At 34.1% G+C, this 13,430-nt stretch overlaps 1 long non-coding RNA gene across 6 annotated transcripts; it reads left to right on the forward strand.

The window, feature by feature from the left end:
* The first annotated feature begins 1,228 nt into the window (after positions 1-1,228).
* LOC144997361 (uncharacterized) lies at positions 1,229-3,129 on the forward strand. 6 transcript variants are annotated; one of them, XR_013659772.1, is made up of 4 exons: positions 1,229-1,457; positions 1,528-1,929; positions 2,052-2,658; positions 2,840-3,129. It is a non-coding gene; the product is annotated as an uncharacterized LOC144997361 (long non-coding RNA). The 6 variants fall into 6 exon arrangements; XR_013659771.1 differs by having other exon boundaries at positions 1,534-1,929; XR_013659775.1 differs by having other exon boundaries at positions 1,718-1,929.
* The last annotated feature ends 10,301 nt before the right edge of the window (positions 3,130-13,430 follow it).

The following is a 13,430-nucleotide window of genomic DNA, read 5'->3' on the forward strand; positions in this document are numbered from 1 at the left end:
CACACTGTGAATTCAAAATGTGAAATTAGTTTTTCATTTTAATGAATAAACTCATAACCCACTTAGATTCACAAAGTTTTTAGGAAATTACGATTTGTAATTTAGATATTCATGATATCTGTATCGATTTGAAGGAATTTATATCATTAGGTTTTTGGTAATTATACAAATTCACAAAAGTTCATGAAATTAGGGTTTCGATTTACTTAATAAACTCATGATTTATGTATCGATATCAAGAAATTCAAATCATTAGTTTTCTTTATGTATACAAAATATTAAAAGTTCATCATCTGAAGGTTTGAAATCAGTCTAAAACGATTTTGTTAATAAGATAGTGTATTCACATATTCATCGAATACATAATGTAACAGATAGTTTAGATTTGTCGTTTTGAAATTTATTAATCGGAAAATTTAATGTTTAAAATGCATCAAATAAGATAATCAGAAATGAATAGCAGTCAAATATACCTTCTAGATTCATTTTTACGAACTTTTTGGGAAGATTGACTGTGGATATTGACAGAATTGTCGCCAGAGATGCGTTTGAAATCGATGTTCGTCGGTGAATTAAAAGATCGCTTTCAATGAGAGGGTAAAGTCGATTTCATAGATATGTGAAACTGATGAACTAACAATTCACCGTGAGAGTTAATAAGTTTTAGGTTGACGAAAATGCCCCCTTAAGTTACGTGTTTGGTTATAATCAGTTGCACACTATTATTTTTTCATACTTTTACCTCTCAAATCCAATGACTGTTAATTTTTTGATCCAACCATCTTTATAGGTTCCTTGGTTCCTCCACCCATATTGGTTCTCTATTGAGCCCCTCCCTATATATATATATATATATATATATATATATATATATATATATATATATATATATATATATATATATATATATATATATATATATATATATATATATATACCTTATAATGCATTTATGGTCAAACTCTTAAGGGGGTGTTTGGATAGGAAAAAAAGAACTGCTTATTGCTTATTCCCACAATAAGCTAACTTAAATGTTTGGATAAAATTCAGCTTATTAGACTAAATAAGCTAATTTTAATAAGCATTCATCCCCATGCTTATTGGTTATTCCCACCACAAATAAGTTATAAACAGTAAACTAAAAATCTAATCCAAACACCGTAGTGAACTGATGGAAAAAGAGGCGGGACGGAACAAAACACAGTACACTAAATTCTGGCTCCCAATTTTTCAAATTTTTTTGAAATTCTCGGATGTTCTCCCCCTCCCCCCTCTGAAGAGCTCCCACGCTCTCTGTCTACCTCCAATCCGTCATTTGCATTCGTTTTTTTCTCTCTCCAACATATTCCTCTCATATATTCTCTTCACTATGCCTAGATCTTGCACAAATCCATCGAAGCTAACTTCGTTTTTATTTTCTTCCTTACAACATTTGAAGGTAGATCAATCAAAGACAAGTATGTTTTCTTTAATATTTTGCGATTTTAGGTTTCATTTTGTACTGCTTTTTTATTTAAACCAACAAAGATGTAGGTGGATTGATATGAAGATGAGATATGAGTTTGGGATTTGGAAGAGGGGTATCGATAGGAAAATGAAGGGGAGCCGAAAACCCAAAATCGAACTGATGATACCTTCCTCTCTAGAAATCGGCCATCATTATTTCCTTTCCCTTTCTCGGTTACTCATCTAAACCTCTTCTCTTTGTGTGTGCAAGGAACCAGGAATGGTGGTGGCTAAGAAGAGCGAAATCAGCTTCAAAAATGTTTTCCTTACTGCCATCAACAACTACACACCGTTACTAGATCTACGAAGAAGAAAACACACATCACCATCGCATCTGAAGAAATACCTCGAAAACCCCTAATCTGTACTCTGCATTCTTGAATCTTGGTTTCATGCTGCCCTCCTCTCGGTCATGCCCATCAGGTTATAGCTCCCTCACTATCGACTTTAAAAAATAAGATTCAAATTCCTTCCAAAATTTTATTGATCTTAAAGTTTGGTTATGATTATTGATGTTTTATTATGGTTTCTTTCATTAACAATAGAGAATCATGGGGGTGCTTGAGGATGTTGGTGAAAGGAAACAGAATCAGGGGATGCTAACGCCTTCCTCTCTCTCTCTCTCTCTCTCTCTCTCTCTCTCTCTCCCTCCTAAATCTCTCTCTCTCTCTCTCTCTCTCTCTCTCTCTCTCTCTCTCTCTCTCTCTCTCTCTCTCTCTCTCTCTCTCTCTCTCTCTCTCTCTCTCTCTCTCTCTCTCTCTCTCTCTCCTCCTAAATTTTATTTTTTCTTGTTCATGACAATGACGAGTATGCTAACGCAAAGTTCCCAAATTGCCCCTCTTGATTTAAGTGTGTTGTTTCTATATGAATGTGGATGTACATGGTTGGGTATTTGAGGTTTCTTTAATGTGTTCAACATTTTTTTTGCAGTTGGGTACAACATCTTTGTTATATACAGTAGGCACTCTCTTCACTCGGTTCTCAAGGAGCATGAGGATATTTTTGGGTTTATACTCTACGATGTTCCTATTTTTGTATATCTATTCCAAATTTTTTGAGGAGGTTGAAATGTAGGGGCAGATTCGTCACTGGAAGACATGGTTTACCTTTCTAAACACATTGAAATTAAAAATTATGCGAAAAGAGACATAGGTAAGTTAGAGGTGTTTTCTAATAGAGTTTAGTCATTTTCAAATCCAAATCAAAATCTTTCATTTTCATTAGAGTTATTTGCTTCCATTTTTCATTTTTGATATTTTTTTGACTTTTTACAAAGTATTATTTTCCCCTTGCTGATTTAATCTTTAATGTTTTCATTTTTTTTTATTTTCAGATTGTAGTCTAGAAGGGATGACTTTAGATTGAACATATGGTACAATATGAGGGCTGGAGTTCTGAATGACAGGATTTTAGTTTGAAAGATGAATGATGAAACTTTTATATAATTAATGAAAGTGTTTAAGTTTACTTATATTGATGACAAAGCTATATGGTGTTTGTGAGGTGATGTTATATATCTTAATTCTTTAGATTGAAGTATATTGTCAAGTTAACATTGTTTTGTGCAATTCTTTTATGTTGCTTTGTGTAATATATATAAACAACTTCAAGCCTTTATTTATAGGAGTGTATGAACCTGTAAGTTTTTTTTTTGTTGAGCAAATAAACTTCATTTCTAAAAACAGTTGGATTGGTTATAGCTAATTCATGCAATTCATTATTCTCAAGAACTAAATTCATGGTGCCTCATGAAGTCTCTTTTTCGGGATTACTTCGATGAACTTGATCCAACTTATTGGAAACAGTGGATAACTAAAAATAAAAAGCAACAAACCATAATTAATAAATCCAAGCCTCTTAAAAGAAAACTTTTTTATAGGATATGTCTAAAATAATATTTATATCTTATTTTTATTAAAAATCTAAAATTGTTTTTATAACCATCAAATTATGAATAATCTTGAAAAAGAAATAAATTCACTTTTGCTTTTGATATTTTGGTATTTGGTATTGTTATAATTAAGAAAAATATTGTAGTTAATACTTTAAAATAATAAGTATTGATATGGAAACATAAAGGTTGAGAATTAAGAGTTATTAACGTTTAATATTATTTTTTAAACTTTTTCGAGAAAACTATGTAAAAATTAACTAACGATTCATTTTACTATAAATCATCATCTTTTAACTATTAAATTTGTATTTGGTCTTTTATTGTTTCATTTATTTGACTAAATTCTTTCCTGACAATAATTTCGAAGTATTTGAGGAAGTATTTGAGAATGACTAAGTTTAACCATTTGATTATGAAAGAATATTTTAGTAAGTAAAGTAGATATTCAATAAAAAGTAAATACAATAATGAATTATTTTATTTTCAACAGCTAAAATGAAATACACATAAATAACATATTAGTTACAAATGTCTCCCCAAATCTTTTGGAATATATAGTTTCAAATGACGTTGTATTGCGTTACCTTACCAAATCAATCGATATACTTTTCTTTTTAATATAAAATAACCAAGTAATCATTTTTAAAATGAAACTAACAGTAGAAAAAAATTGTATATCAATAAAAATAACTTATCAACTAACAAGCGAGTATTATTAGATAATATTTGATGTTCAACAAATCGACGCCAAAAAAAAGAAACTATAAACAAAAAGAAAAAGAATAAAAACTATATACCGATAAAAGGACCCAAAGCAATTGATTACACAAGATAGGAAACTATTACGCTCTGGATCTACTTACCTAGCTAGAAACTATTCGCCGAAAAGACTATCCGACACGAAACAACCGGCCAAAAAGGCTGAAATGAACTATCTGACACGAAAAAGAAACTAATCGCCACATAGAAACTATCAGCCGTAAGGAACTATCTCGCACCGCTGCATCGCGCGGGTATGTAAACCATTATCAATTTAAAGCTACAACTTTTGAACAGTTTGAATAAAATACTTAAATTGTTAATTTAAATATAACATTGCAGGGTCAACTTCAATATAAATTCCGGTTCCACTTAAAATACGCAATTGATATTTTGTTAATAGTTAAAAGTGATAAATTTTGGTGCTAAATGCAAAACCTAAATTGTAATATTAATTTAACTAAAATATTTCCTAAAGATATTTTTATAATCATTAAAAGTTTTGAAATAAGTTGCTTAAAATAACTTACAATAACAATAGTTAAAATATGTCTATATAAATGATTATATTGTTACCTTTAAAACAAAAAAAAATTGTAAAATGTTTTTAAATAATTATAATGATAGAAATTAAAACGTTAAGCAAATAAATTTTAAAAAATTAATTAACAATAACAATACCTATAAATAACATTAAACCATATATTATATTTAATTTTATTCATGAGTAACCCCCGGGTAGAGGTCATTCAAAAGATTGAAATTATATAGTTTTAGTAGATGTATATATTACCATATAATTCAAAATAATCAATATATTATATCAACTTAGTATACGAATTATTATATCAAATTTAACAACAACATTATTGTTATATATATATATATATATATATATATATATATATATATATATATATATATATATATATATATATATATGTAAAGATTTTAGCAATATAGATGCTTCTGCACAACGAGACAATCGCCTAGTCATACATACTTATAAAGCTAGCATTTTTCCTTGAACCTCATGCATTTGAAACCCCTATAAAAATTTGCAAACACCTCATGCATTTGAAACCTTCTATTTTAATGAATACCACTCAAAAGTCTGTTAATAATTATTAATAATTCAAAGGTTTTATAACTTATATAATACATTTAATAAACAATTAATGGATACTCTACTATAAAAATGTCAATTTTTTGAGTAGACACACAAATACAAATCACATACAAAATTCACAAAGAAAACAAGTTTAAAGTTTTTTGTATTGGTTTGAGGGCTTTGAACAATTTTTCGAATCATGTTATTATGTTGAAGTGTTTAATTTGTAAGTTTGTTATATACAAATTCTTTTTTGTATTTTCTTGATTTAAGTATTCTTTTAAGAATATTATTGTATGTTGTGGTTGAAATTTCAATGTAGATTAGATTAGATTCATGTTATTGATCGTATGTTATGGAAGATAATATATATAATATTTAATTAACTATTCTATACATGTTTGTATGTTTATGTTGCTTCAAAACAATAATTAATTAAAAATCATGGATATTTCATATTATCCATATTATCCATGTAAGCCTTTTTTAAAATGCAAATTGTATATCTTATCACTTTATATTTTATTATATATTTAACATTTTAATTATAACAATAAGTGTTTTTTAAAAGTTTCTTTCACTTATTAATAATAACAATTGGTTTTAAAATTAATAAGCAATAATTATAAATAATAAAATCAAATTACATGGATATGTCACATTATCCATGCAAGTCTTTTTTGAAATGCAAATTGTCTATCTTATCACTTTATTATTTAATATATGTTTCACATTTTAATAATAATATTAAGTGTTTCTTAAAAATCTTCTTTAACTTATTATTAATAATAAGTGGTTCAAAACTAATGAATAACAATTTTAAATGATAATAATATCAAATTATAAATTACATTTAACTATAAATAAATTGTATTTTAAATGAACATCATTCTTGAAATTAGAAAATGATCGCATAAGTAAAAATATAATTAATCAATAATAATAATTGTTAAAACTAACACTAAATAGATAATTATATTTAATTCTATTAATGAGGAATGTAAGTTGATGTCAATGAATATTATTATTCAAAATAATAGAAATTATATATATATATATATATATATATATATATATATATATATATATATATATATATATATATTAGTGTAAAAATATTATCTATACGTTAATGTCAATAACATAACCATTTTAAACATATATTTTTCAATATTTTAACAATATATTTTTAATTTTCGCTGCACAACGCGCGAGAATTCGTCTAGTATATATATATAAAGAAAACATTTTTTCTTTCGCCACATTCATTTGAAACTCCCATGACTTTTCAATTTCTTTCTAATAATAATTATAGGTTGGTTAATAAGGTTAAATAAATATCAAACCTAAAGTGTAATCATATATAAACTAAATATCATAAATACTTATAAAGCTAGCATTTTTTCTTGAATCTCATGCATTTGAAACCCCTTTTTTAACTTCCTCAAACCTCATTCATTTGAAATCTCCTTTTTTAACTAACGCAACTCAAAATTTTTCTTAATTATGATTTAACACTCAAAAGTTTTATAAATTATATTGTATTTAATTAGCATTTAGTGAAAATTTTACTATAAGAAGGCTAATCTTTTGTGTCTTTTGTGTTATATAAAATCTTACATGCAAGAAGGATTTGAAGATATTGTGATTCAAAAGTTTTCATATAGTTGAAGCATTCACGATCCAAATATGATGATTTGAAGAAATGAGTTATGTCATATCAATGGTAATTGTAATATGATTTTTTCTTTCAACCAAAACAAATGAAGCTTTTCTATTCTTTTTTTATATTCAGTTTCTCATTTAATCTTTATATGTGATTTGTGTGTGTTACTCAATCTTGAATATGACTCTCCAAACATCAATGTTTTGCTTGGAATATCTTTCTGATTCTTCTTTTTCAAGAAAAATATTTTGATTGCAGGTTAGTGAAGAATTGTCATCAAGTTTTTATGGTTAAATGATGTTAAATGAAGAAAGAAGAATCATAAAATGAATATAGGTTTTTTAGTTTGAGAAAAGTTGACGAATATTAGTTTTTTCTTTTGATTTAAATGTATGTTTATGTAACATCTTTATTTATATATTCAACCATCCAATGCTCTTATTTATTTGATTATAATTTTTCTATTTTGATTATGTTTATTTTTTATTATTTTTTTGTTGGGTTATCCTACAAAACATATTTAAAAGACAATATTTAAAAGATAACATAATTTTGAAGATTTGATATGTAATTATGATAGACTTATCATGATATGTTCTTCATATGAAAGTAATTTATCCATATTAGTACGACAAGAGTTACATACGCCATTTACCTATATATATATATATATATGTGTGTGTGTGTGTGTGTGTGTGTGTGTGTGATTTGTTTAACATGTATACGGACACAATGCCGACCCATTATGTTTATGCTTGCGTATAGAAGGAAGACCCGGGGGTTAGCCCTAGGCACTTATTGGTGTATGATCTGGGTTAGGACCCGATGGCGGGCGAGACCTGAGGAATTCTAGGATGCTAGAGGTCTTTGTGATTCTTGCATGTTTCAGTATGATAGGTGTAACACCCGTAGATGCATCGAAACTAATTATTATTATTATTATATTCATCCAGATCATACACCAATAAGTGCCTAGGGCTAACCCCCGGGTCTTCCTTCTATACGCAAGCATAAACATAATGGGTCGGCATTGTGTCCGTAGACCCATTCACACAGTGAGGAGACTCACCTCGCACTGCTGAAGGCTTGCTAAACGCTTTTGACTGGTAATCGACACTTCTGAACCGCTGATCCTTCGACTTCCTGAATTATCAATACCCAAACAACAATTAGACCATAATAACCCAAAAGTCAACCCTGGTCATACTTGGTCAAAGTCAACATCCAGTTGACCTGACTCGCCGAGTTGGTCTACCAACTCGTCAAGTCCATACTTCTCCAATCCCAAAACTACCCCGACTCCACTCGTCGAGTCTAGTAAGAACTCGACGGGTTTTCCTTTAACCATACAATTGGGACCAACATCAACCGACTCGCCGAGTTGTATGAACAACTCGCCGAGTCCATCTTCATAAACTAAGGATATTGCCTTGGACTCGCCGAGTTCATCCTTGAACTCGTTGAGTACGATGAACTTCATGACCATTATGGACTCAGGCTGGTTGAGTCCCTTTCCAATCTCATCTCACCGATCTAACTCCTAACCAAAAGGATTTGGGTTTTCGACCCGACTCGCGGAGTCCAAGAACCGACTCGCCGAGTCCTCAATGTGACATCTCTATTCTGTCGATTACAGTCCCTTCTAACACCTCCAACTCATAGATCTGGACTCCTAATGCTAGCATCACACGTAAAGTTGCCAACTTTACGTTCATGCAAGGTACTATGGAGCTAGAACACCGAATCCAAGCTAAAATGAAGGTCTAGGTCTTGAAATGGAGCCATGGCTGAATAAAGCTAGCAACTCTGAGCTTCTACAGCTCAAGAGTGCCCAGATCTGAAGTCCAATACGTCCTCAAGGGCTTGATACTCGGATTAATCTCGAAAATGGCCCAAAAGTGACCAAATACAAGCTAGAAAGGGGATCTATCAAATGAAAACTCAAGGTTCTGACTTGTTACCTTCTATCAGTTGCCAACATGAGGCAATGCTGGATCTACACTTCCTTCCTTGCTCCTTTCTTCCAAACCTTCACAATGAGCACTCCAAATGAACCTTAATCTTCACAAAACTCTAGAAATGAGGTTGGGTGGCTAGGGTTTCGGTTCTGGACTTTAGAGGCTGCAAATGGAATCCTAAATGGGAGAATAGGATGCTAAAATAAGGCACCAAGTCTCGACGTTAGGGTTTCCAAACCCAGAACAGACTCGCTGATTCAGTCTCCCCGACTCGTCGAGTCGGTCACTTAATTCGTGACATGGGACACGCTTCGACTCGTCGAGTTCTCCCTTGGACTCGACGAGTTGACCCCTTTGACTTAGGGTTTTTCTTTCCCTTATGGGTCTTCTGGATTCTAGGTGTACAAAATCTCTTTTTTTTGCAAGTTGATCAACACATTTGTTTGTTTTTACTATGCACAAAATAATTGTAAAAATTCACCTTGTGTATGTGTACATCACTTGGTGAACCTCAAACTATTTTGCTGTGAAATGCATAAATTCACAATGTGAATCTTGGATGTATATCTCATATTCACAAAGATACACAATGTGAATCTCTAAAAAAACTTTTTTTTGCAAGTTGATCAACACTTTTGTTTGTTTTCACTATGCACAAAATAATTGTAAAAAATCACCTTGTATATGTGTACATGAGTTGGTGAACCTCAAACTATTTTGTTGTGAAATGCATAAATTCACAATGTGAATCTAGGATATATATCTCACATGTACACAGATTCATAATGTGAATCTCTTTTAAAAAAAATTTGCAAGCTGATCAACATTTTTGTTTGTTTTCACTATGCACAAAATAATTGTAAAAATTCACCATGTGTATGTGTAACGCCCGTAGATTAGGGCTAGTCAATTTAGAGACGTTAAGCATCAAAAATGACTTTTTGATAGAAGATTATTTAGAATGAATAATCTTAACTAAGTTGTAGTATATGTTACAAGGATTCCGTACATATAAAGAACGCCGAAATCCGAGTTATAACGAAGAAGTTATGACCTGTCGAAGTTTCGCGACAGAACCGGCACGACGTCGAATGATGTAAAAAGTGAATTTACATTAGAGTCATATTTAGCCTTAGAGATCTAAATGAAAGTCGTAGAGTTCTTTAAACCATGAGCGTGCATAAAAAGAAACATCCAAATATGACTTCGTATGAGGAAGTTATGATTTTTCTAAGTTTCGACTTAGCGGTATGCAACCCGAATACTCGATTTGTGATCAAGCGGTTTTTAGCCGAAACAATCTAAACGAGAATCGAAGATCTTGTAGATAGTAGTGCAACGGTAAAAAGACAGACGAAAACAGACGTCAGATGAAGAAGTTATGAATTTATAACGGAATTTTCCTGTCCCGGCTTACTAAAAATAAATAATACAAATAAAGTCAAAATTAGCCAACGGAGTCTAAACGAAAGTTGTAGAGCGTAGTCTCACCTATGCGGGGATATAAAGAACGTCGAAAACAGGAGCTCGTATGAGGGAGATATGAATTTTTGAAGTTTATTAAATAATTTCGATATTAGATTTAAATATAAATTTCCGATATTATCCAAAGGGGGGGGGGGGGAGTTAGCGAGCGTATCCAAGTTACGCCCAGCGTAACCATAATTACGCCTAGCTTAATTCGGTGGTTCAACCCCTATAAAAGGGATGCGAGGGCAGCCGAGTTCTTTGCTCATTTCTTCCCTTTCTCTCGCGTTTTTGCATCGTTTTTCGTGCAAGAAATATCCCGAAGCCCCGGTATCATTCCCGAAACCCGAAGCGAGTCCCGAGGCCCCGAAGATCCCGAGTAATGAAATTCCCGAGCCAAAGCTCTGCCCGCGAGGAGCCCGGTTGTAACAACGTGAATTTCCAAAACAAATTTTTTTCATTTAAAATAATCGTTTAATTCTTAAAAACACTTTTCATAAAAACCTCATTTCTGATCAATTTAAAAAACATAACTCCATTTTCACTTGCATAATAAACCAGGATCCTCAAATCATGACTCTTCCTCTGGTGTGTACAATCGAGCCGGTGTCGTACCGTGATCCTGAGAGAAACCTGAAACACATAACACAAAGCACTGTAAGCACGAAACTTAGTGAGTTCCCCAAAATACCGCATACAACACATACGCCACTCGAGGATACAATACGACCTTCCAGTTGATATGTCTCAGCGGGATCCTCCAGTCCCGTAGTTCGTTGGACCCTCTGGTCCGGTCATAGCTCGTTGGACACTCTGGCCCGGTCTAGATCGTTGGAACCTCCGGTCCGGTCTAAATCGTTGGACCCTCCTGTCCGGTCTATACAATCATATCACATAGCACTTAAACTCAATCATAGCACATAATCTCATACATAGCACATAAGACCCTCCGGTCCATATAAATACCACTCTAGGTAACGTATAGTGAGAAGACTCACCTCGTGGATGTCGGAAAACACTAGTGCTCGGTCTCCCGATCTATCGTCCTCCTATTAACACAAGTACATCTCTAATTAATACTTTCCTGACTCTGGTTGACTTATACTATCAAGTCAAAACCAGTCAACCCTGGTCAACGTTTGACCCAACTCGCCGAGTCGGGCGTGGACTCGACGAGTCCCTACGGGAACCCGATTCCTCTGAATCCCTTCCGACTCACCGAATCACTCACCCAACTCGGATACTCAACCCCTGGTTCGAAATCACGGGACAACCCGCCCCAACTCGTCGAGTCTGCCCATGGACTCGACGAGTGCATTCCATGCACAACCCCAAACGACCTTTTGAGGTCAGATCTGTTCTTCTAACTCTTAGATCCAGTCTTTCCAAGCTTTATTTACCACGTAAAGTCTATGTCTTGGTGCTCATATAACATTTATTTTCTCATAAACGGTGATTTAGCCTCAAATACTATGATCCCAAGCCAAAACCTCCATAGATTCACATAAAGCTTGAACAATAAGGTACTCTGGACCTCTATGGGTCCAGATCCAGAACCTTAACTCAATAAGGGACTATAAGAACACCAAATCTAGCCACAAAAGGGTTCAAGAAACCGTAAATCTACATGAACATCACAATAACAGAAAATAGGTCAAAATGATACCTCAAATGTGATGCTCTGGACCTCAGATCTACAGAAAAGCAACCTCCCTTGCTTCCTCTTGGCTAGAACTTCCTTCTTCTTACTAGACAACACCACCAAGGTCAATAATGGCTTCTTTTCTCTCTCAAAACGCTCAAGCACTCTAGGGTTTCACTCTGGGGACTGATAGGCGCAAATGACGGCCATAAGGCCCTTTAAATAGGCCCCAAACCCGAGAAATTAGGGTTTCATTTAACAGCGCGGACTCGCAGAGTCCACCTAGGCGACTCGTCGAGTCCGGTCATTAACTCGGGTGAGAAATCGCGTCTCTACTCGGCGAGTCTAAGCATCAACTCGCCGAGTTCCTACACAAACTCAAAATAAAATGAATAAAACATTATACCTGGAAATCTGGGTGTTACAATTCTCCCCCACTAAAATCAGACTTCGCCCTCGAAGTCTTGCTCCGCAAATAGATCCGGATACTGCTCACGCATCTCTGACTCTGACTCCCAAGTCATTTCGGACCCTCTCCAATGTTGCCACTGCACCTGAACCAATGGCACCTATTTGTTTCTCAAACTCTTGATCCTCCTACCCCGAATCGCGATCGGTCTCTCAACATAGTTCAGGCTCGCATCCACCTGAATATCCTCCAATGGAACCACTGCCGACTCATCGGCGATGCAGTTCCTCAACTGAGATACGTGGAAGGTATCATGGATCCGATCTAACTCTGCAGGTAGCTCCAAGCAATATGCTACACTGCCCACCCTCGCGATCACTCGAAATGGCCCAAGCTCAGATCGTCGCCTATCCGCATAACTCTTCTGGCGACTCTGAGCGGTCAATAACCTCTGTCTGACCTGCTGTATCTGCTCTGTCGTCTGAAGCACTATCTCTGTACTGCCCATCACACGTTGCCCTACCTCACCCTAGCAAATGGGGGTCCGACACCTCCTCCCATACAACAGCTCAAAGGGTGGCATACCGATGCTCGAGTGATGGCTGCTGTTTTAAGAAAACTCAGCCAAGGGAAAGAACGTGTCCCAACTCCCACCAAAATCCAATACACATGCACGAAGCATGTCCTCGAGCGTCTGAATCGTCGGCTCGCTCTGTCCATCAGTCTGTCGGTGGTATGCGGTACTAAAATGCAACCTCGTACCCAATTCCTCATGGAATTTCTTCCAAAATCTGGAAGTGAAACGCACATATCGATCGGAGACAATCGAGAATGGTACTCCATACCGCGATACCACCTCCCTCACATACAAATCCACCAACCTCTCAGCAGAAGAGCTCTCACTGATGGCAAGGAAATGAGCGCTCTTCGTCAATCTGTCCACAATCACCCAAAACTTAAATCACTAACCCGAAAGGCACCATCGAAATGATCCTCATACCGACTAGATGTCTTTGTC

Source organism: Lactuca saligna, chromosome 5, assembly GCF_052625555.1.
Source record: "Lactuca saligna cultivar CGN05327 chromosome 5, ASM5262555v1, whole genome shotgun sequence".
In the NCBI taxonomy this organism is placed as follows: Eukaryota; Viridiplantae; Streptophyta; class Magnoliopsida; order Asterales; family Asteraceae; genus Lactuca; species Lactuca saligna.